A 25,359-nucleotide genomic window follows, 5' to 3' on the forward strand; every position below is an offset into this window, starting at 1 on the left:
CACAGCAGCAAATAGTTTATGATTTGCTGATTTTGCAACTTTGAAGTATAAGTTATTAACTAAATACATTGGGATATATTGTAGCGCTCTGAATCCATCATACCTCATTTCTTTAAATATCTTTCCCAGCTTTCACATAAATCTGTCTGTTTTTATATTTGGTGTCTGAATTTTAAAGACTTTTCATATTATATTTCTACTGATTTTTTTTCCCCCCAATGACTAAGCATTTATCACTGTCTTTGAATTATGACCCAGGCAAGATGATTCCAGATTTCCAAATTTTGCCGGTGAAGTTTTGTTCATTTTAGTGTTTCATTTTGTAATGTCTTCTCAAGAAGAAAAATAACTATGCTAACCCATAAATATAAAATGTGTGTGTATTCTAAAACAATAAGAAGTGTATTTTTGGAGATAGTGAAAAATTTAGAAGTACAGTAAACTTTCTGTCATGGAGTAAATTGCTAATTTTGTTTCACTTTCCTCTCTTAGTGAAGAAGAAAAATGCTCTTGAGTACATTAACTTGTTTCTTAAAAAACTAATTTAGCTTACTGTATTTTTTATTTAATGGATTATTATATTATCATATTTTTCTTAAATTTTCGTAAACGTGAAGATGCAAAGATGTTTAAAACAATGATTAAGAAATCATAATGGTTTCAGTATTATGTTAGTGTGCTGGAAGGCCTTTGATGTTAATAGAATTTATACATTTCAGCCACTCAATTATAAAACTAGGAGAAGATATTAGAATTGAGTAATAGATGAGATACAATTTTGAGGCTATTGTAATTTTGTAAGTATTTAATTTGCACTATTATCTGTAAACATGGTAAGGTCTTTTTTGGAGGGGATATTATTTTTATTTATCTGAATTAATGAATTTCTGTTTTATAATTTCATCTAAAATTAGGGTAAAATATGGCATTTCCTAGATTCTATCTTCAGCATTTTCCTTAAAGTTGTAAAAAAAAAAAAATCAAGCTGTGTATTTAGTTTATTTCCTATATTTGGATATGTTAAATTGAGGATTAGAAAAATCTGAGTATCACTGATAGACTAATGAAATAGAATAACAAGGGTAGTATGCCAGTTAAGTAACATGTTAAAAATATTGCCATGAATTTACATGAAGTGAAAATGTTTTTTCTTGAGAAATAATAGATCAATTGCAATCATAAAAATTATTCTTCAGTGAAAGTTAAACATGAATCAAAGGTATATAGCATACATTTATATAAATTGAATAGCTTTAGCTAATATCATATTAGCTTTCAATATCAGGACCATTCCCTACAGATCAAAGCATAAATGTGTTAATACCATATAATATGGTAATCAGTGCCAGTCTTAGTGACAAGCAAAGTGGGCTGCCCCCTTGGTGATATAATTTTACAGGTTTTTTCTCCCAGAATATTTCCTGCCACCCCCAGGAGTCACTACCAGCAATTCATTCCCTTGAGTCAAACATTCCTCTTAGGCTGCATTTTCTAAAATATCCTGATCCCTGGGGAGGTTAACACAGTGCCCTTGTTTTGTTAGTATGAAGTGGGTTCTCTAGTGACTAGGAGCACTGAGCTGTGTAAGATTACTAGATGCTAAGAGATTATAGAAAAGGGAGTTCCCAAGGCTAAGATCACTTTACAGCACAACTGAGACTGGGACTAGTCCTTGAACCATTAGTAATAATGTTCTCTGGAATGCATATTATAAATACAATGAGTTTTAAGCCTCACGTGATCATTTTTTGTCATTGACAGTGCCTATCTTACATAAGATTACCAGACAACAGGTTTATTCCAATGTTGGATTATAATCCTTTCCTGACCTTTTTCCATTATAAAAGAAACAAACTAATTTTCAACTTAAATAGCTGACTTTTTATTTTTCTATAATGCTACCACTGCCAAAAAGGAAAAAAAAATAGGTGATTTTGTAGTGTCTCATTTAGTATTTCTTTATAACTAGTGTTAAAGTTTTGTTAGTTTTACTGTATACATTTGTGAGTAGCATTTATTTATTAGGAGCCTGTAGGAGCCAGAAGAAAAAGAAAATGCATAAAAATCTGGCTTAGAGAAAACCACTTTTTACTTGCTTTCATTTTTAATTTTATGATATTAACAGCTGTGTTGTTTTTTTAAAGCGTTTTTATTTATTTTATTTATTTTCAGTTTTTTAGAGAGCATGTGAGGAGGGGTGAGAAGGGGCAGAGGGAGAGAATCTTAAGCAGGCTCTGCGCTGGGCATGCTCCTTTTCAGGACCCTGAGATCATAACCCGAGTGGAAATCAAGAGATGCTTATCAGACTGAGCTACGCAGGTGCCCCAGCTATGTTGTTTATTGCCTGTTTTCCCCCTATATAAGTATTAATTCAACTCTTGCTTTATTCCTTAAGTTATATTTAGCACCAGAAAGAAGAGATGAACAATTTACACATATATTTTATTCTGAAGAATAACACTCATTCTACATTAACTCTATAAAAAGCAAATAACAACTAGGTTGTCTTTTCTCACTGTAACCGTATTTTGCTCATTGTCACAATTTGGTACCACTAGTCCCAGGTAACCATAAAGCAAGCCAAAAGGTCAGTTAAGAAACTGAGGGTGTGGTGGGGGGTGGGCGGAGGGAGCGCCTGGGTGGCTCAGTAGTTAAGCATCTGTCTTTGGCTCAGGTCATGAACCCAGGGTCCTGGGATCGAGCCCCGCATTAGGCTCCCTGCTCCGCAGGAAGCCTGCTTCTCCCTCTCCCACTCCCCCTGCTTGTGTTCCCTCTCTCACTTTGTCTCTCTCTGTCAAATAAATAAATAAAATCTTAAAAAACAAAACAAAACAAAACTGAGGGTGTGGGCTACCTGGCTGGCTCAATCAGTAGAGCATTCGACTCTGACTCTTGGGATTGTGAGTTTGCATGTAGAGATTACTTAAAAAAAAAAAAGAGTGAAACAGCATAGTGTAGAAAACCACTCAAAAGTATTAATTAGGTTGTCATTATTACACTCGTGTTACTGAAGAACAGTTTAGTTATTATATAATGATCCAATATAATATAGTCTTCCCAAATGTAGAATAATTCAGATGGGCAGCCAAATCCTCAAGAGACTACTATAGGTGGAGTCTGTGTAGTCCAGCAGAATACTTTCAGGAAACTGCCTACCTGTGATTGCTATATAATTTAATATTGGAGATTTAGAAGCCACAGAATTAATGTCCAGGCCAAGAATATTGTGAATTAATGTTTTTTTATTTCTACAGATTAGGTTTGGCATTATGGCAGATATGCTGATCTTGTATAAATTACCACATTTTTTTGTGCTTGGTGTTGCTTGGGTGTATATTAGAGTGGATTTTGTTTTTTTGGTTGTTTTTTAAATTACTATTGATGATAACAGGCGTTCATACCACATGGGGTGTTACTGACTTTTGTATTATGGGAAACAGTTTTTAATATCTCAGTATCACTTGAATTAAATTTTTTGTATCTGGCAAGTAGAGTAGTGCTTTCAATTTGAAAAGTTTTTATAGATTGGGAAAGAAGGGTATAATGTCTTTGTATCTTGATTTGTTTAAAAACTATTTCAGAGAAGTTAGGTAAATACCAATTTCTTATAAATCTAGCACTTAATTTTGACATTAGCAGTGTTGGCTCTCTTTAAAGATTTTTATTTATCCATTTAGAGGGAGAGAGAGCATGTGTGAGCGGGGGCAGGCGGAGAGGGAGAGAGAGAATCTCAAGTAGATTCCTCACTGAGCGGGGAGCCTGACATAGGGCTTGATCCCATAACCTTGAGACCACAGCCTGAGCTGGAATCAATAGTCAGCTGCCTAACCAGCTGAGCCACCCAGGTGCCCCATTGTTGGTTCTCTTTAAAGGCGCTCACAGTGAGTCCTCTTGGGAATATAAACACTTAGGAATCTTGACTTGTTGTGAGGCAGTGAGGAGCCCAGGCTCTCCCTCTTCTTTAACCTTAGGCATGTGTAAGGGGTACCTGGCTGGCTCAGTCAGTAGAGCATGCAACTCTTGATCTTGGGGTCCTGAGTTTGAGCCCCATGTTGAGCATAGAATTTACTTAAAAATAAAAAACAATAACAACAACAAAAAAAACCCAGTAAATCATAACTTTAGGCATGTGAACTTTTCAAAGCCTCTATTATTTAATCTCTAAAACAGAGATGGTAATTAATGAATTACTAATTCTTTGGAGAAAACACATAGTTTGGATTTAGATATGATTTTCTAATGACATTGTTAGGTTAACTGTTCAAGTTTTTGATAAATTTATTACTCTATCTTAAGAACTTTGACTATATGTTTTTCTCCTTTTTTTTCCTGCATCCTTTCTTTCCTTTGCCTTCCCTCCTTTTAAAAAAATTCTGTTTGGGGCACCTGGGTGGCTCAGTCGGTTAAGCGGCTGCCTTCGGCTCAGGTCATGATCCTGGGGTCCTGGGATCAAGCCCTGCATCCGGCTCCCTGCTCAGCGGAGAGCCTGCTTCTCCCTCTCCCTCTGCCTGCCACTCTGCCTACTTGTGCTCTCTATCTGTCAAATAAATAAATAAAATCTTTAAAAAAAAAAAATTCTGTTTACCTTATCATCTTTTTTATACTTCCGCTAGTTTTTTCTCCTTTTCATTCCTTTTATTTTCTGCCTCTTCTGTTCCAGCTCTTCCTTTAGTTTCACCTTTACTTTGTTCAAAAGAAGCAGAGCTGTTTAGTGGTAGGACCACTGCCAACTGCCTTATTATTAAGTGAGATTCTGGAAGTACCTTCTGCTTTGGCCACTATTACTTTTTTGCCAAGGTGAAGTCCCCCTGCCATTTCAAAATAGCTGAACAAGTTCAAGTAATGACTGTAGCTTCTGCTATCTTTCTGAAACCACAGGATTCAGCAGCCAGGATGCTCACAAATGGGATGGCTATAAATACGATGAATTCAGCAGCTAAACTTGGAACAATCATGTCTTTTCTGTTATATGGATAGAGATTTATACCACTTTTCTGAGAGTCTTTAAAATCTGTTTAAATGAGGTTTTAAAAATTATTTTATTTTTTTTTGGAGGGGGGTTTTCTTTGTTTTTAGAGGCAAATGCTTTGAATTATTAGCTTTATGTTAACTAAATATTATTTATAATACTTATACTGCCTATTTTCAGAAGGATTTCAGGCAGCATATTGCCCATATATTTCAGCTGTTTCTAATTTTCTGTTGCAAACAGTATTCTTTGGAGAAGAGCTACAGTGTTAGAGTACTCATCTCCAAGTCTTTCTAGAGTGTATTTGGTATCCCTGTGCTTAGTGCTTACAGTGACACAGAGGTCAGTTGAAACGTTCCTAATTACACTATAGGATTGAATCTAGCCCCTCAGTTAAGAAAAAAAATAATTTTTTTACCTTTGAATTCTGAGGCCATTTCACTTGCTGCAAATGTAGTTACATTAAATTTTATTTTAAACTAACATTCAGTAAGGAATGCAACCAGGGAAGATCTGCTAAACTGTGCCATTATTTGAGAAACTATTACAATATAATAACAACTCCTTCTTTCTATGAAATTTTACTAGATGGAAGAAAAATTCCAAAGCTATAACATTGCAATCTTATTCTTTTTATCTAGAAAAATAAAATAGAATATTAGGCTTCAGACCCAACTGTGCAAATTGCATTTGCTTTCCATCTTTTACTACCTCTGTGTCATAATTTTAACACATAACATAGAACTCCTGTCTCTTAGGCAGTTACCATATGGTGTTTATGTCAGACTGGATATATTTATCTAATTTTGTGAGATTCTTTTTTAGCTCCCAACACAGTTCTTGAAAGTAATACTGCTGTTGTTACACTTTCTCCTTACAATTTTTATGTTGTTGAGATGTATCAGTTATATATTATAATCATGAAAGTCTTTTGGCCTCAAACCCAAGTTTTCTTTGTGGCCTAGGATAGATTTTTCACAAAAACTGCATAGTTATAGCTGTGATTACATAGATTTTTAATTTGCTTTACAGTTACCACTCAGCACGATTCTAGGTTTTTAATTATGTTCCAGCACTACTGGTTTTCTCAGTGTAACTTAAAATCATAACTACTTTGACAATTTACTTTCAGATCTGATATATGATTCATTTTCTTCTTTAATATACTTTGTGTTTACTTTCTCATCCCCATTAGGTTCAACACATTAGAGACACCCCACATAATTGGCTCTGGTTAAAGACTTCATAAGTAATGATTCAAATATGTTTAGGATGGTTTATATGTATGGTCAAATTGGAAAAACTTTTATAAAATGGAATAATAGGGATGTGTTTTGAGAGCTTTGTTGAAACTATTAATATGTAAAATAAAAATTAAAAGAATATTCAATCAGAAGAACATTATGAAGTATTTCTCAGCTGTTTGGAAAGAAAGTAGATTTAGAACTTTATGTAAAAATTCTAGGTCAAGTAAAAAAACAATCCTCGTGTGGATTAGACCCTTTTAATCATTTATTTTTATAAGCATTCCTATTTATTTTTAATTTAGTGAGGCTGATACTGAGATGGCCTGTCTATAGCAATGTCAGACCACCCCTCTACTTCTCAAAGAAAAACAGTTTGTTTTAAAATTTCTTTTTTGAGAATATGAGTTGTGTAATAAGTGTATGGTATACTGAAAAATGCCTACCTAGTATTTATAGCAGTTAAGTGTAGTTATAATAAGTTTTCTAATTTCTCATTTTAGTAATCATTTCTGGAGTACCTAGAATGTGTCAGCCAGAGCTTTTCCTATATTATTCCTTTTAAGCCTCATAGCAGTCCTACAAAGAAGGTTTTATATATTATACGCATTTTACAGAGGAGGAAATCAGGGCTTAAAGGCTGAAGTGACTTGCCTAGAGTCACACAGTCTGTGCACAAGCATGTCTTGCTTCAAAAGCAGTTTTTTTTTCCCACTACAACATGCTAGTTTCACATCTTCAAAAAATTTTCTCCATTAAAATTCAAGCCTTACTAAAATAAATTTAAAATACGTTTTAGACAGTTATTTCTATGAATAGGCATTGGGACATAACAAAGAACTTCAAATACTGTGAAACAAGATTTGTCTAATGGCTATGACCTCCAGAGCTGTGTTGGGTTTTTATTATTGGTCCAGGACAGTTTGAAACATCTTACTGATTTGTAGTTTCTTATAAGAGGTTATATTATAAGCAGTAGCATAGTGATGAAGAGCCCAGAGTCTGGGGTCAGATTTCCTAAGTTCAAATCCCAGCTCTGTGTCACCTCGGGCAAGTTAATTAATCTGTTTTGGTTTTCTCATCTGTAAATTGGATTTAATAGTAGTGTTTAACTCATGAGTTGTTTATTAGGGTTTAAATAGTGTTATAAAGCACTGTCCCTGGCACCTAGGTTGATGTTACGTAAATAAAATACACTTTGATACACAAGACATTAGCACAAAACCTATGCCTTCTCACAAGACCGCTTTTTTGCCTTTTATTGGACAACCACTGTGTATTAATTAAGACGACTGTATGCTCATAACTGTCCTTTCTATATGCACAAAGTCACTGGGAGCTCTTAGGTGCTTATAGCTACATACATGAAAAAATACAAAACTGTATATAAAGTACTCCTGTCCTTGATGTTTTAGTTTCCCTTGTTAGGCATTCGGTTAGTCTCTGTCCTCATGTAATTTAGTTTTGAAGGAAATACAGATCTTTAACAAGTGTACAAAGTACTGTGATAGAAAGTACAGAGATCTATGGGATCACAAAGTAGTATGGCCTAGTCTTCTGTGGCTTAGGGTATTCTTACTGCTAGTATTCAGAAGGAAAATCAATTTAAAAAAAAAGAAATAGCCTGATGGTAGAGGTAGGATTTTCAATGGGCCCTGATGGGTAGGTAGGTTTTTACATGGGTCCAAAGGATCTTGGAGGATATCTCAGGTAAAAACAAATAATGTAAGCAAGGAGTACTGTGAAATATGAGGTACATTTCAGTGTGTTGTGTGAAACAAGGTTGACTATAAGGGACTGAGGCCCATTGATGAAATTCTTTTGAGAGCCAAGCAGACTAGATTTCAGATGGCAGGAGCTTGGAGTGATTATTTTGGGGAGTAAATTATGAAACTAAGGAAGATAAACTTGTAGTTATAAGCAGTTGAAGGAATACAGAGCAGGGAAAGCTGAGGTAGAAGCTGTATGCAATTTTCCTGCTGTGTGGTCATGATGAAGGATTGAGAAGCTGAGGGCAGTCACACTGGGAAAGCATATGATTCTGTGTATTATGGCTGGATTAAAGATTGTTGATAAGAGTACGCCATGTGTGGATGAGGAGTACATTGGTGTCAGCACTGTCAAAAACAGTTTAATTGTGGAAAGGAATTGGGAGCAGCTGAATTTAGTATAGTGACTAAATTTAGTTGGAAACTTTATTGCTCTACTGTATCTGTATACTGTAGACCAAACAACTGAAAACTTGAATTTGAAAATCTGTGCTATTATGACAGATGACATTTGCTATGAATGCAGGATAATGGGGTCCACTGTGAACTGAAGAAAAGTGGAGGGTGATGCCATGGCATCACCTGTTTATCAGGACAGGGTGGTAAGAATCATAATGAAACTATTAGTAAAATTTCTGCAGACTTTCTGGTAAGCATCATTTGATGCATAGTCAAATTTCTGCTTTTGTCAAGTAAAGCATTTAATTTCAAATGTGTTCTATATGCACACAAAAACAAATACATGAAAATACAGAAATGCACACATAAAATACAGAAGTACAGAAATTTTATTAATTGGAAATATTTCAGTGACATCCCAGGCAAACTACCTTTAGTAGTTGCTTTAAAATGCTTACAGTAAGCATAATATTGAGATCTGTTAGTGGATAGTCAAGTTTATTCTATTTTCTGAAACTGCATATTACACACAAATGTTATTTATTTCGAATTATATCAGGCAAGGTTTGTAGTAATTTGAAAACTTGCTCGTGAAATTGTGTCCCATCACTCATAGAGAATAGAAACGAAAAGAGTGTTATGTAATCTTTGATAAACAAAGAGTCAATGAGACTCTTGGTCGTGAGAATCTTTTATTCAAAATTATACTGTGGTTTTAAGGGGCGGGGATCTTACTCTTTCAAAAAGAAATTATACACGAATGTCCCTTATGCACTGTTAGGTATTTTAGAGTCTGGACCTTAGACCTGTTGCCACCATTAAAGGATCAAACTGCGCAGAAGTCAGTCCCACGTCTGAACAGTCCTCTCAATTCCTCCATTCCTTACTTTTGTTATGCGTAGTCTGTATTTGCATCAGCGTGATGACCAACAGGGTTACCAGGTTTAACAGATAAAAATATAGGACGCCCAGCTGAATTTGAATTCCAAATAATTTTTAAGTACAAACACAAAATTATTCGTTTACCTGAAATTCGAATTTAGCTGGACGTTCTGTATTACATCGGGCAAACTCTGCTTACTTCAAGATGATTTGTTAACTTACAGAAATCTCAGTATGTGAGGCAAAAAGTAACTTGTCTGGACCAACAGCAAATAAGGATCACGGCAGGAGGCCTTTTTCTAAACTTGGCCTTTAAACAAAACAAAACCAAACAAAACACCCACCCACCCAGAGGTCCCAGGAGCCTGCGCATTAAAGCGAGCTGTGCAGCGGCTCTCCCGCCGGTTTTCTGCGAAATGTAGCACAGTGGGCACCCGCAGGGTGGAGTGCAAATGGCCGTGTCCTTGCGGGATAGAAAAGGAGGTGCCGGAAACTTTGAACCTTGGCCAGAGTACAACGTGTCCACTTAGACGGCGGTAAGTGCCGCCATTTTCTTTGCGGGCAAAGATCGGGAGAAGTTAGGGGCTCCAGTTTGCCCCGTTAAGCTCACCGGGGGGCACGCTCATAGCCGCAGCACTTTGGTGACGTGGAATTGGGGTCCCCCTTTTGGGGGCTGATTATTCTAGTGACACGTCGAAACTTGCCAAGGCGGGGAAACGGGACGCCGCCTGTCCCGGATGTAAGATGGCGGCGCGGGGGGGAGGCGGCCTGGCGGGGCGGTCACGTGGTGGGGAGTAGCGCGCGAGCCTCCTTAAGTGATCTCTATGGTTCGTCCGGACGCACAGGAGCAGCGGAGCGCGAGACGGCCCGTGTGTCCCTGCGCGCGCCGAGCTACCGCCGCTGCCACCCAACCCGCCGCCCGGCTCGGTTTCAGTGTTACGGGGCTTTTGTTTTATTCTCGCCTCCTGCCGAGGTGTACGGGATTTCCCCGAAGGGTGCTGGGGAACGGGTGGCCTCGGGACTTCCGGGCTGTGACTTGGTTTCTTATCGCGGCGCCGGAGCGGGTGTCCTCTGCAGGAAGCGCCCGGGGCGTTCGCCCGAGCGGAGAGCCGGCCCCGCGCCGGGTGCAGGGAGCGTGGCGGCGGCGGGGGCCCAGGCGCCTGGCCCGGCCTCCGCCCAGCCCCCACCGCGGGCTCGGGGTGGGGAGGGCCGCGGGCGGCGCAACCCGGGAGACGTGGCAGGAGCGCGGCGGGGACGGTCCGGAGCTCCTGGCGGGCGTCGGGCAGGGAGCGGGAGCGCGACTCGCTGCCTCCGGGACCGTCCTGATTGCGCTGGCGTCTGGCTGCGCCTTTGCCGCCCATTTCCTGCTTTCGAGTGGCCCAGGGGACGCGCTCCCCTCGGAACAGTGGAGGAAGCGGCTGCCTCCGCCAGGACCCCTCCGCACCTCTTCTTTCAACAGAGCGGTCGGCCACGGAGAGGACGCGCGGCCCGGGCGCCGCCTCTGCCTCTGGTCGCCGGCGCTGTCGGGGCGCGCCCGCAGCGGCCGAGCGGCGCGGCGCTGGGCGGGGTTTTCGGGCGCGGCGCGGCGGGGAAGGGTCGGGGCGCCGGCCCGACGTCGCGGCGGAGGAAGGACGGAGGAGAGCCGCGGCCGCTTCGCTCGCGCTCGGCTTGGTCCGCTGCCTCCCCGACACCATGGCCCTGGCTGAGGTAGTAGTTTGTGCTGTTGGTCGGGTTGTGACATTGCCCGCTGTGGAGATAACTGCGCAAGCTACTGCCTTGCTAGTGCTGGTGATGCTCAGCGCCGCGGAGGACAATGGCTGGGAATCCCCTTTGTTTTCCGGGGCGCGCGGATCGCCCGCGGAGCCCCGGCGCGCGGCCGCCGCGGAAACCGTTAGTTCTGCGTGTTCCTGGAGGGAGGAAGGAGTTGCGGGGAGTGGGGCGGACGGGCGCGTGTTTTAGAGCTGGGGCAAGAGCTCAGCCTTCGATTCGCTCTCTAGAAGGAAGGAGTGAAATCGTGTAAGATGTTAACATAACTTTTCCACCCTCATTTGTTTTTTTAATGCTTCTTGTAGCAATTGGTGCGAAAATTTAGTGTTCACCTATTTTACTTCATTCTTGAACTGTAGGTCGGAGTGGAGTGAGCTGCGCTATTGGGCAGAACTGGCATTGGGGGCCGAATAGTAGACCCGTTATTATAAAGTTTATGCCTTAACATTTTGAATCTGGTTTTTTGATATATTCTCTTAGTAAATTTAAGAGTATTAAAAATGTAAACCTAAAGCAATTAAAAGTTTCTCTTTAAACTTTGTAACTCTTTGAGAAGATTGAATTTATAGTTATGTGTACTGCTGAGATTTTTTTTAACGTGTAAGACAAATAAATTTTTCCTACAGTGTGCTGTGGCTTTTTTTTTTATCCTTTTAGTTTAACAATGGGGGCTACAATTTTGCTGTTGTGGGGTTTTGTTTAGTTGGGTTTTCTTTGGTTTTTCTGATTCTCATACTTTTTAGTTTATGTCGTTGCATTTTACTATGGGCGGAAAGGATCTCAGTAGGAATTAAAAGGATGGTTTCTGGATACTTAGGGTTTAAAATTTAATAATGCCCATTTCATGTGAAGTACAGCTATTCAAAATAGGAGCACAGTATATATAAAGAAAATGTAACTTGGATAACTCGTGAAATTACTTGATATTTTAAATACCCTGAAGTTGGGTGGAAAAGATAATTTTTAAAATTTTAATTTCACTGAGTAAATTTTAGTACTTTCCTTAAAATACTGGTTTTGATTTTTCAGAATCAGCTTTGAACATAATGTAATCACAAAACTTGTTTAATTTTTGATGCTTAATTGGGAAAAAGGCAATTCTTTAAGAAAAAAGGGTCCTATAAGGAGAAAAAAAATTTAGACCAACTATATCCTTTTCCCTTCAATAGGAGTTTGATAGTTGTGTAAGTTAAAAGTGATCTAATAAGTGTACCTTGATTTGGTTTGGTTTAGCTTTGAGAGATGACCTTAATCTGATCTCATCTGGATGGAGCTGCCTCGCTGGGAAGAACAGTAAAGAACCTTATGTTGAATCTTAAAATGCAGAAAATACTTGAATGTTGGTTCGTTGAGCTTGATTTTCTTGGTATCAAAGAACAGTGTAACAGGACTTTTATTAAGTGCCAACGTGCTATGTCAAACCTTGATTTATGGAGAAACTAATAATAAAATTCTAATTGCACTGTGATACTTTTCATTTTCCAAGACACTTCATTCAAACAGCCAAGCCAGTCCTCACCCAGCAGCGGTCGTCATCTTTCCCTCTACACTGTTTACCATTTTATAGAGGATCAACAGTTGTTAATCTGTACACCAAAGTATTACAAATTCTGTTGGTGATTTGTTGAACTTTAAAATAGATCAGCATATAGGAAACTATACAGTTAGAGTCGTCGTAGTTTATCCTTTATTTTAAAAGTAAATTTCATCCAAAACTATATATTGCCCACATAATAGGAACATTTTTGAGTTGTTGGATACGAGGGTACTTCCTTCCATATGTTATTCTTGTTTGCTAAATTACAAGAGAAGATACTGCTCCCAGCCAACTTACTTTTAGTACCATACTTATATTAATGCTATAATCTCCGATTTAAAAAAACACTATCGGCCTTTCACTTTTATATTCCTGTGCACACCAGAGAAAGTTACCTATTGAACATTTTGCTGTTCCTTTTTTTTTTTTATTCTTATGTTAATCCCCATACATTACATCATTAGTTCAAGATGAAGTGTTCCATGATTCATTGTTCATGCACAACACCCAGTGCTCCATGCAGAACGTGCCCTCCTCAATACCCACCACCAGGCCAACCCATCCTCCCACCCCCTATTGAACATTTTGACTTGACAGTTTCCTACAAGGTGAATTTGCCTTATCAAAAGTACAACTTACAATTTTGGTATTTTCGATATTTATTTGGCACATAGAACATTTTTGTTAAAGACCTGTTTTCAAGCATTTAGGTAATTTGTATTAGCAAAAGCCACTGATGGGAAAGAATAAAGGCAGGATTTTGGGTGCCTTTCCCAAGTTTCTACCAAAGGAAACGTGGGCTTTGGTAATGGTATTTTAATGTCATCCTCAGTTTTGGAAATATAGATGTTACTGTATATGGGACATCTGGAAAAGATTCTTTGCAGACAGTTTTGCTTCAGATGCCCCAAAGTTAGAGTTCCTGATTTAGTCTTATATATAAAAACTTTGTTAATAGCTATTTAAAAATAAAATTACCTTTAGGCAGGTAGACAAGAGACTGATCAGCAAGGGTAACTCAAGACATACTGTGTCTTGTGGAGTAACCCCAAAAGAATTGTTGCCAGAGGAACCTGACAGCAGAGATGAGCTCTTCAGTGTATAGGAACGAAGATTTCTTTGTAACTCTACGTTTTCTCTCCATATTGTTTATTACACCCCACCCCCTCCATAGTAAAGAAACCTGAACAAGGGAGTTACCTCAATGAATACTCCTCTCTAAATTTCTGCAACAAAAGGAAAATAGGACAGTTACTGTCAAAAATAAAGCCAGATTGGTAACACCCAAGAGGAGAATTAGGACCATTTTTGTAAAATCTGTAAAGCCCTTGGATCCACTGATACCTAGATAAGGCAAAAATACTAAAATCACCTGAATGATTGTCTAATGCAATTCATCAAATGTTTTTGTTAGATCATTATGATTGGGCACCATGGGGAAAGCAGAAAAATTGTATGGTTAGGTCACTGACCAACGGAAAATGCAGTTAGAAAAGATACTACATGAAGTGCTTAAAGTGTGGACAGGTGGGAAAAGCATTACTGACCTAGTTCACTTTTGAGACCTGGTAGAAAAGTGGGTGAAAGAGCTGAGGTGAGAGGCCTACAGAGCACTTAGAATAGATCATGTAGTTTAGAGAGGTCTCTTGATTAAGTTTATTGCTGCTGGGAGAAAAGTGGAATTGGGATCTCGGAGGTGGGTGATACAGTTGTAGTTGGTACTGAGTGATATTCTGGGTGGCAGACACTTGAATCTTGCTTTGGCTGCTCCTAAAATGCTGGGGGTGTCGCCTGATTTAGTTTAAGAGAAATACTATTAGTTCTATTTGAATGTAGTCAGCTTTCTTAAGTTGAGAGTTCTGTATTTTTGGTTAGTTAAATTTTCATTTTACAGTTAACCTTTTTTAAAAGTGCTGTTTGGTTTGGATGTAATGGAATTGTGTCTACACAGACTTCTGGCTACTAAATTTGAATAGGATCCTTTAAGCTATACTGTTGACACCTAATTGTACAAAGTTGACCTTTATATCAAATACGAACAAAACTAAGATATTAGTCTTGGGTTGGTTTTAAAGGATAAGTTCTTAGTTCTTCTTTTCAACTTCAAACACACTTTCTGAAAATACACCATTTGCTTTTAGTCAGGTTTCAAATTCTGTTACTTCTATTATAATATAATTGGGAGTGTTTTATCACAAAGATCCAGGTTTCTTAGAAGGCCAAATAGTGTCAAATGTCACAGAACAGTCAAGTAAATTAGGGACTAAAAAGCATCCATAGACATTGGTAATTTACGCCATTCATGTAGTTGTAATGCTCTGTTTTATAAATGAAAAATCTCACTGCTCTCTGAATAACAAGCCACAATTATGTGCGTTTCATACCACTTTGAACATAACTAACAAAAAAGAAGTTGCTGTTTCACCTGGTTGTACATAGTATATTTAAAAGCCCTTATTAAAAAAGCAGGGGCGCCTGAGTGGCTCAGTCGTTGGGCATCTGCCTTCGGCTCGGGTCAGGATCCCAGGGTCCTGGGATCGAGCCCCGCATTGGGCTCCCCGCTCAGCGGGAGGTCTGCTTCTCCCTCTCCCACTCCCCCCGCTTGTGTTCCCTCTCTCTCTGTCAAATAAATAAAATCTTTAAAAAAAAAAAAAGGCATTATATACGTAACAAGGAATGGGCTAACTGTAGTAGTAGTGACGCTGACTTAATGTTACGTGAACAGATGGCACAAAGAACTGACGAAACTAATGCTAATGGAAATATATTTTCCTGATTTTTAAAAAAACCAGTTATATACTATTTAATGAGACTTAGGTGAATTGTCAGAATAAGAATCCTGTCTCCCTTTAATTTCTTTTTTAGTAAACCAAACTCATGCAGCATAAGTATGTTCTAGATAAACCCATTCATTTTATTTATTTAACGAATATGTTGAGTACCTACTATGCACCAGGCATTGGGGCTGCACAGAAGACTAAAACAAACAAATCTTTGGCCTTGATGGGATGAGCATTCCAACAGAAATGTTTCTCTGTAATAATAACTGAACCCTACCCATGGGCCACATGGGTTGTTTTCAGACTTGAGTTCTCATCAGGTATCTACTCTAGAGCCCTTGCTCCAGGACCACTGGTGGTATTGTGGTTGTGTTAAAAAAAAAAAAAAGGCGATTGGGCGCCTGGGTGGCTCAGTCGGTTGGGCGGCTGCCTTCAGCTCAGGTCATGATCCTGGAGTCCCTGGATCGAGTCCCGCATCGGGCTCCCTGCTCGGCGGGGAGTCTGCTTCTCCCTCTGACCCTCCTGACCCTCCCCCCCCTCATGTGCTCTCTCTCTCAAATAAATAAATAAAATCTTTAAAAAAAAAAAGGCGATTTTTTTTTTCCCCTTTGATTTTTGTTACAATTGTACCTGCGTTAAAAGAGAGAAAGAAAGGAAGGAAAGGAAAGGAAAGGTTCAGTCCCACCAGAGTGGCACAAAATGTAATGTGTGGCTGTGCAGTCTTTTAGATTTCTCCACAGGGCAACCAGGTATCACCGATTAGGATGTACATTCTAAACGTAAGAGATCAAAGAAGCAAGAGCAGGGTATGGAGCTGGCCTCCCAGGATGCATGTCTCTGGAGCAGAAGTGTTGGCTTGTTGTGGTAGTACAGGTAATGGACAGCTGATTACGAGCCTTCCAGGACCGAGTACCGGAGAGGAAGAATCAAGTGTGTATCCTGCCTTATACAAACTACACCTCAGGGTAATACTTGTGAGGGACATTTTCGCATTATAACTCTAATTCCGGCTTAAAGATACAGATGGTATGATAGAAATAGGACGTTAACATTTTACAACAGCGAATGAATCAAGCTAGGGTTCTTCATCGGCTGTTAAAACTATTAAGTGAAAATGCTGATGGGGAGCTATTTAATGCCAGGATCAGGCTGACGGCACCTGAACCCACTGATCAGTCTTAACATTGCAAAAACAGAGAACTAGACATTCTGTGCGCCCCCCACCCCTGAGGTGTTGCAGTAGAAGTACAGAACACCATCCGTGAAATTCACATAATTGAACTTGACTCTCCTTAACCTTCTAGATTTGACTACTGGTTTAAAGGAAATTTAAGATAGAGGAACATGTTAAATCACCACAGGGGGCAATTAGCAAAATACACACTGATAAATTCTACAGGACAAATGACCTGACCTTTGGGAAAAAAAAATTGCAAGAAAAAAGGGAGGGGAAACCTATAGATTAAAATGGACTTTTTTGTTGTTGAAATTACAACATTCATAGCTATTCACTATATACATGCAACATAGGAAATACATGATTAACATCATGTCACATCAAAACCAAGGAGAGCTGCAACAGGCAAGATGTGGAGGACAACAAGCCTCTGTGTACTTTTTGTTACTCTCCGATGCATCTCTTCTGGTCCCTCTGTACCCACACGGATGTTTTTCTTTATAGTTTAAAAAACTCTGTGAATTAAGGGGCATGTCTTCAAACATTCCATGGGAAGAGATGACTGGCGTCAAATCTGATCCCTTCATACCTGTAACTGACACCTCTTTGGAGAACACAGAAGATGTTCTGGGCTGACGTCATTACCTAGTGGACCACCTGAAATTTCCAGCCTCCTATCTATTTCTTTCTTAATTATGACTCCATTTTCCTCACCCATTAGGACTTCTCATTTTTCTCTATGCTTCATTTTACTAGCTCAGGTATCACCTTGTATATTCAATCCACTTTGTTGGCTTTTTTTTTTTGTTTGAGGTATACCTGACCTATCACATTAGTTTCAGTCATGTAGCATGATTCCGCATCTGTATACAGGGCAAAACGAACACCAGGGTAAGTCTAGTTAGCATCCCTCACCATAGAGTTATAAGCAAATTTTTTTCCTTGTGACAAGAACTTTTAAGATATACTCTTTCAGCAACTTCACATATATAATACAGTATAATTAACTGTAGTCACTATGCTGTACATTACATCGCTAGGACTTATTTATTTTATAACTGGAAGTTTGTACCTTTTGACCCCTTCACCTATTTTGTTCATGCCCCACCTCTGTCAACCACCAGTCTTTTCTCTGGGTCTATGAGCTCAGTTTTTGTTTTGTGTGTGTGTGTGTGTGTGTGTGTTTGTGTTTGAAGATTCCACATATAAGTGAGATCATACTGTATATGCCTTTCTTTGTCTGACTTATTTCACTTAGCATAATGCCCTTAAGGTTAGTCGTGTTGCAAAGGACAAGATTTCCTTCTTTTTTATGATGGAATAATAGTCCATTACATATATATATGTATATATCAGGTTTTCTTTAACTGTTCATCCATCGACCAACACTTAGGTTTTTCCAAATCTTGGCTATTATAAGTAATGCTACAGTGATCATGGGGGTGCATATATCTTTTTGAGTTCATGTTTTTGTTAAAATGGACTTAACGAGACAGCAGTCATTTGCAATGCACAGAACTTATTTGGATTCTGATTTGATCAAAGCCAAGTACAAAAATATTTGTAAGACTACTGGAGTAATTTAAATACTGAATATTTGAATATTTGAAGTTACTGTTCAAACTGTTACTGTTTGATAATATTATTATAGTTGTGTTTCTAAAAAATACTTTCTAGATACAGAATTTACCAGTGAAAGGATATGATGTATAGAATTTGCTTTATCCTTCAAAATAACCCATGGTCTGCAGGGGGCATGGACATGGATGGGAGGATATGTGAAGGAAGATTGCCCTTGTGTTGGCATTTGTTGAGCCTGGGTGACGGGGGTTATTTATGTCATTTTAAACTGTAGTTGACATACAATATTAGTTTCAGGTGTACAACATAGTGATTTGGCAATTATATACATTATGGACTGCTCACCACTCTAAGTGCGTAGTCACCACCTGTCACCACACAAAGTTACTACAGTATTATTCACTACATTCCCTATGCTGTACTTTTCATCCCCATGACTTATTTATTTTATAACTGGAAGTTTGTATCTCTTAATCCCCTTCACCTATTTTGCCCATTCTCCTAGTCCCCTCCCTTCTGGCAATCACTAATTCTCTGTATTTATGAATGTTTCTTCTGTTCTCTTAGATCCCACATATAAGTGAAATATATTTGTCTTTCTCCGTGTGACTTAGTTCACTTAGCCTAATTCCCTCTAGGTCCATCCATGTCACGAATGACAAGATTTATGGCCGAGTAGTACTCCACTGTGTGTATGTGTGTGTGTCTGTGTATATATATATATATCGTATCTTCTTCATCCATTCACCTATTGATGGACACTTCCGTATCTTGGCTTTTGTGAATAATGCTGCAGTGAACTTAAGGGTGCATATATCTTTTTGAATTAGTGTTTTTATTTTCTTTTTTTTTAAGATTTTATTTATTTATTTGACAGAGACAGAGACAGCGAGAGCAGGAACACAAGCAGGGGGAGTGGGAGAGGGAGAAGCAGGCTTCCCGCTGAGCAGGGAGCCCGATGTGGGACTCGATCCCAGGACTCTGGGATCATGACCTGAGCCGAAGGCAGCCGCTTAACGACTGAGCCACCCAGGCGCCCAGTGTTTTTATTTTCATTCGGTAAATAACCAGAAGTGGAATTACTGGATCACTTGGTGTTTGTTTTTAATTTTTTGAGGAGCCTCCGTGCTCTTTTCCACAGGGGCCGCACCAGTCAGCATTCCCACCAACAGTGCAATGAGGGCTCCTTTTTCTCAGCATCCTCCCAGCACTTACCTCTTGTCTGTTTGATACTAGCCATCCTAACAGGTGTGAGGTGATACCTCATTGTGGTTTTGCCTTGCATTTCCCTGATGATGAGTGGTGTTGACTCTCTTTTCATGTGTCTGTTTGCCATCTTTATGTCATCTTTGGAAAAATGTCTGTTCAGGTCCTGTGCCCATTTTTAATTGGATTATTTGTTTTTTGTAGTATTGAGTTGTAGGATTTCTGTGTATATTTTGGATATTAACGCCTTATATATACCATTGGCTAATATCATCTCCCATTTAGGAGGCTGCCTTTTTGTTTTCTTGATGGTTTCCTTTGCTGTGCAAAAGCTTTTTAGTTTGATAAAGTCCTGATTGTTTATTTTTGCTTTGGTTTCCCTTGCCTGAGAAGACAGATCCAGAAAAATATTGCTAAGGCTGATATACAGAAGTTTACTGCAACATGAAAGTTCTTTATACTATTCTGCTTTTCTGCATGTTTGGAATATTCCATAATAAAAACTAAAAAACAACAAGAAAACAAAACAAGAGAAGAAAGAATTCTGTAGTTGAGAGAGAGAAGAATGAGAACCCACCAAACCATGCAAAAATCAGTAGGATGAAGTAAGTGTTCTGGGGGTGTCCTCCCAGACTGCTTTGAAATATCACCTTAACCTCTATCACAGGATCAGTCTATTTTCCTTATAATCCAGATAAAATTTGTTGACTTGTACAATGAAAGTTCACACACACCCACAACAGGAATATTATTGTTTAAACATATCTGTAATAATTGAAACTAATGAGAATAGAATAAGGGATGTGTTTAGAACCTGCATTATTAAGTATTGTGTATGTACAAAATAATTGCTCTAATGTTACCCTATTAATCTTAAAAATTTTCCATTGTAAATATTCGTATTTTGCTGGTTCCATAGTCTTTTTGTAGAAATACGCTTTGTTGATAGTGTCCTTTTTAAAAAAGAAAATCGAAAACAGGTATTCTAAGCTAAAACAGTTTACTGAAAATACTTTTTTTTGGCTTGAACTTTGAATAAGGTTAGTTTTTTTTTTCACTTAAAATGATCAGCTGTAATAATTGTTCAAGCAATTTATTAGATTTTTGTATTTCTACTTAAAAATTATTCTTTATTTTTTCTTAATTTTTACTATCGGTATGTTTTATCAGTATAGTGTACAGCTTTCCCACTAATACATGTTAACTCTTAGTAATTATAGTTGACCCTTGAACACCGTGGGGGCTGGGGTGCCAATCCCTCATGCAGTTGAAATCCATGTATAACTTTTGACTCGCCAAAACTTAACTACTAATAGCCTACTATTGCCTGGAAGCCTGATAACATAAACCGCCAATTAACATCTGTATATGTATTATATACTGCATTCTTACAATAAAATAAGCTAGGGAAAAGAACATGTTAAGAAAATCATAAGGGAAAATGTATTTACAGTACTATACTGTATTTATGGAAACAAACCCACCTATTAATGGACCCCTGCAGTTCAAACCTGTGCTCAAGGATCAACTGCAGTTGATTGTCCTTCTACCTATAGCAGTATTATTAAGCTAATACTCTAAATAGTGCTGTTCTTTGGATATATTAGCATACTGCAAAGGTTAAAAAGTATAACTGACAATTTGCTTTGGGTCAAAAAGAAACAATGATTTTGTGTTTTATTACCACAGAAATCATCATGTTATTGAACACCCACCACGCACCAGGGATACACACACGTGTATATAAATAGTATAATATTGAAGGAAAAGAATTCATTAAAGCATTATTACAGATATAAGAGAATTCTTTCAAATTAGAAATACTGTCAATATTAAGTGGTTTTTATTTCCAAGTATGCATCCTACTGACTTGTTAACTTAGTACCTTTTTCTCTGTGTGTACTTAGTAAACCACTATCTGGACTCACTAGTTTTAGATTTTGAAATTAGCCATGACCTTATCTACTACATGTATGGGCATTTTCCATTTTAACTCTGGGACTTCAGTTGTCTTAGAGTAATATTAATAATTATTAGTTGTGTAGATGTTACAACTACTAATACCTTTAGTATCCTCTGGTGACTATAAGCCCTTTGGAGTTCATTATGCTTGAAGTGACTGTTCCTTAAATTCTGCCTTATTCTGCATTATGACCCCTTCCTTGTCAGTTGAGTTTCTTGTTACCATTTTATTTTAGGGAATCAAAGCCACCATTTCCACAGTTAGGCATTCTCAAGTAATCGAGTCATACCGTGAATAAAGAGATTCAAGAAGCAGAAAGGTCCACCACTCCCAGGAAATCACACATGTTATCCCAAATATGCAAGTTCCAAAAGGACTTCCGGGCATTTTGTTCCAACGTTCATTTTTCTTTCATCATGCCCCCCTCACCTTTTTTTCCAAAGTCTATGTGACTGTGGCAAAAACAATATTCTCCTTCTCCAAAATAAAAAAGTCATGGCCAGTTGGAGGTATAAAGGTAGTTGTGATGTCAGGTCTCATGCGTATTTTTAATGTAAGAAAAGGTAAGCAAGAACAATCAGGTGGTGGTCTTCCCAGTGTATGTGTGCTGTGTGTACTGTGCAGCTGTTGGGAGACAAGTCATGTTGAGATGCATTCGAGCTGCGCTAAGTGGAAAGTCATGTTGGGGGACAGGTGGGGATCTGAAGTGCTGAGAAAATTTAAATGAAACTGGGGCCATAAGGTTGCCAGAAAGAACACTGGCTGATTTCTCCCAGAATTTAGGAGCTCTGGGAATAGAAAAGCCATAAGAGTGAGAACAAGAAGAGACCACCTTGAACACCATAGCTGTACCCCTAGATGAATGTTGCAGAAAGGATGGGTTTTTCAGGAAAAATGAATAAAGGACCTGGGATCATTCACTCACTCATTTTTAAAAAATAATTGTCTATTTGTATATTCATTAGATATCCAGATGAATAAGAAATACCTCGTGTCCTCGAGGAACTTTTCTGTTTGAGGAAACAGATGTGTGTGTAAATAACAAAGCAGAAGAAAACAAGTGCTATATGGATCCACGTACAGCAACAGGCCATGGAGCTGCAGAACGCTGAGCAATCAGTTTCCATCAGGGCTGATCAGGGCTCAGTATCAGAGACAGGAATAAGCGTGTTCTCAAGCTGATAAGCATGAAAGAATGGGCTTTTCTGGATGTAAGAACAGCATGAGAAAAGTTACACAAAAGGGCACGGACTTTCAAGGACCATCTAGTCTAACACAGATGTTCTATAGGAATTGGGCCAGGGGCCTGGATGGTGTGGCGTAAACGAAGAGACTGGAAATAGGGAGTGGGCTATGAGTGACCTGCAGGAGTAAGGAGTTTTGACTTTTTCTTTCTTTTCTTTTCTTTCTTGCTTTGAGATATACCTGACATACAACATTATATTAGTTTCAAGGGTATAGCACAGTATATATGTACTATTGCAGAATCATCACCACCATGGGCTACTTAACATTTGTCACCCCACACAGTTACATTTTCTGTGTGTGATTTACTGTCTAGCAAGTTTCAGATATGCAATACAGTATTATTAACTATATTCATTATATTCCTGGGACTTACGCTATAACTGGAAGTCTATACCTTCTGACCCCCTTCACCCATTTTACCCATTACCCACCCTTTGCCTCCGGCCACCACCAATTTGTTCTCTGTATCTCTGAATTCATCTTAAAAAATTAATTTATAGGGGCGCCTGGGTGGCTCAGTCGTTAAGCGTCTGCCTTCGGCTCGGGTCATGATCCCAGAGTCCTGGGATCGAGCCCCACATCGGGCTCCCTGCTCAGCGGGAGGCCTGCTTCTCCCTCTCCCACTCCCCCTGCTTGTGTTCCCTCTCTCGCTGTTTCTCTATCAAATAAATAAATAAAATCTTAAAAAAAAATTAATTTATAGATTCCACATTTAAATGAAATCATATGTATTTGTCTTTCTCTGACTTATTTTACTTACAATGCCCTCAAGGTCCATCCATGTTGTCACAAATGGCAAGATTTCATTATTTTGTATGGCTGAGTAATACTTCACTGTATATATGTGTATATACTCACACACACAGAGCACATCTTCTTTCTCCGCTCACCTGTCCATGCACATTTAAATTGTTTCCATGTCTTGGCTATTGTGAATAATGCTGCAGTGAATGTGGGGGTGCATATGTCTTTTTGAGTTAGTGTTTGTTTTCTTCATTAAATACCCAGATGTGGAATTGCTGGATCATATGGTAGTTCTGTTTTTAATTTTTTGAGGAACCTCCATACTGTTTTCACAGTGGCTGCACCAATTTACATTCTCACCAACAGTGCACGAAGGTTCTCTCTTCTCCACGTTCTCACCAACACTTGTTCTTTCTTATCTTTTTGATACTGGCCATTCTGACTGCTGGGAGGTGATATCTCACTGTGATTTTGACTTGCATTTCACTGATGATTAGTGATGTTGACCACTTTTTCATGTTCCTGTTCGTCATCTGTATGTCTTATTTGGAAAATTGTCTATTTGGATCCTTTGTCCATATTTTGAAAAGATTTTTAAAATTTATTTATTTTAGAGAGAGAGTAGGGGAGAGGGGCAGAGGGAGAGAGAGAGAGAAAATCTTAAGCAGACTCCCCACTGAGCGTGGAGCCCAACGCAGGGCTTGATCTCAGGACCCTGAGATCATGACCTGAGCAGAAATCAAGAGTCGGATGCTCAACTGACTGAGCCACCCAGGCGCCCCTCTTTGCCCATTTTTAAAATGGATTTTTTTTGCTATTAAGTTGTATGAGTTCTTTATATATTTTGGATATTAATCCCTTATCAAATATATGATTTGCAAATATTTTCTCCCATCCAGTAGGTTGCCTTTTTGACTATTATTTAGGAATAAGAAACACATGAGACTTTTGAAGAAGGAAGTTACACAAGGGGAAAAGAAAATTGCATACACAAAATTTGAGGGGAGTGGTAGGGGAAGGATTATTTATTATGAGCATGTTGGTAGGTGGATGGAGTAAAAATGAGAGGAAATATAGAGATTCTACATTGAATAGATACTAGAAAAGGAATAACTGATAGAATAAGGTCCCATGTTATAGTATCTATTCTGTTTTATGGGGAAATATGGAAAATCTACACATTAAAAGCATCCTATAGGCATGTTTGTTGTTCTGTCTATGGTAATCATCTGAAGACACATTTGAAAGTGCTTTAGAACAGTAATCAACAAATGTTTCTGTAAAGGGCCAGATGATAAATATTTTAGGTTTTGCTGGTCACATGTCGTATCTCTTTGTGTATGCTGCCCCTTCTCCTTATCTTTTTCCCTCTTTAAAAATGTAAAGTCAGGGGCGCCTGGGTGGCTTAGTTGGTGGAGTACCTGACTCTTGATCTCGGGATTTTGAGTTTGAGCCCCACGTTGGGTGTATGGATTAAAATCTTAAAAAAAAAAAAGTCATTCTTAGCTCGTGGGGCATCCAGAAAGGCCACAGGCCAGATTTGGCCTGCAGGCCATTGTTTGCTGATCCCTGCTTTAGAACTTAGCTTTCCTGATAGAACATTCGGTGTTCTCTCTCTCTCTGTAAGTGAAGAAAGATACAGGTCTTTCGTGGAGAATATAAAGTTGGAATAATTTAATACATTTGAATGTATGTGACCCCTGACCTGCTTTGACCATTATCACTCAGATCTGTGACTGTGACTGCCAACTGTTTGGGGCCATGTAAGCCTGCCTTCCTTTCTGTCCTTTTTCCTTTTTCCAACCGTGGTAGTTTAAAAACATATCTGCAGGGGCGCCTGGGTGGCTCAGTTGGTTTAGGGTCTAACTCTTGATTTCGGCTCTGGTCATGGACTCAGGGCTATGAGATCGAGCCCCTCTGTGGGGCTCTGTGCTCAGCAGAGAGTCTGCTGGAGATTCTCCCTCTCCTTCTCTCTAAATCTTTAAGAAACAAAATAAAAGAAACCTGCAAATTATTTGACACTTGTCATAAAAAAATAGCCTATGTTCAACTCTAGAGAATAAACAGATGGCTACCAGAGGGGAGGCCGGTGG

The 25,359-nt window shown here is 38.8% G+C and overlaps 1 protein-coding gene across 3 annotated transcripts in view; it reads left to right on the forward strand.

Moving 5' to 3' along the window:
• Positions 1-8,634: 8,634 nt before the first annotated feature.
• Positions 8,635-25,359, forward strand: part of LOC115937168 (uncharacterized) — an 83,496-nt gene continuing 66,771 nt past the window's right edge. For all 3 annotated transcript variants that reach the window (XR_014145746.1, XR_014145745.1, XR_014145744.1), the window contains exon 1: positions 8,635-9,799. The gene's annotated coding sequence lies outside the window, so the exon portion shown is untranslated. The remainder of the gene's footprint in view (positions 9,800-25,359) is intronic.

The sequence above is a fragment of the Leptonychotes weddellii genome, chromosome 5 (assembly GCF_054177405.1).
Source record: "Leptonychotes weddellii isolate Sample4059 chromosome 5, ASM5417740v2, whole genome shotgun sequence".
Lineage (NCBI taxonomy): Eukaryota > Metazoa > Chordata > Mammalia > Carnivora > Phocidae > Leptonychotes > Leptonychotes weddellii.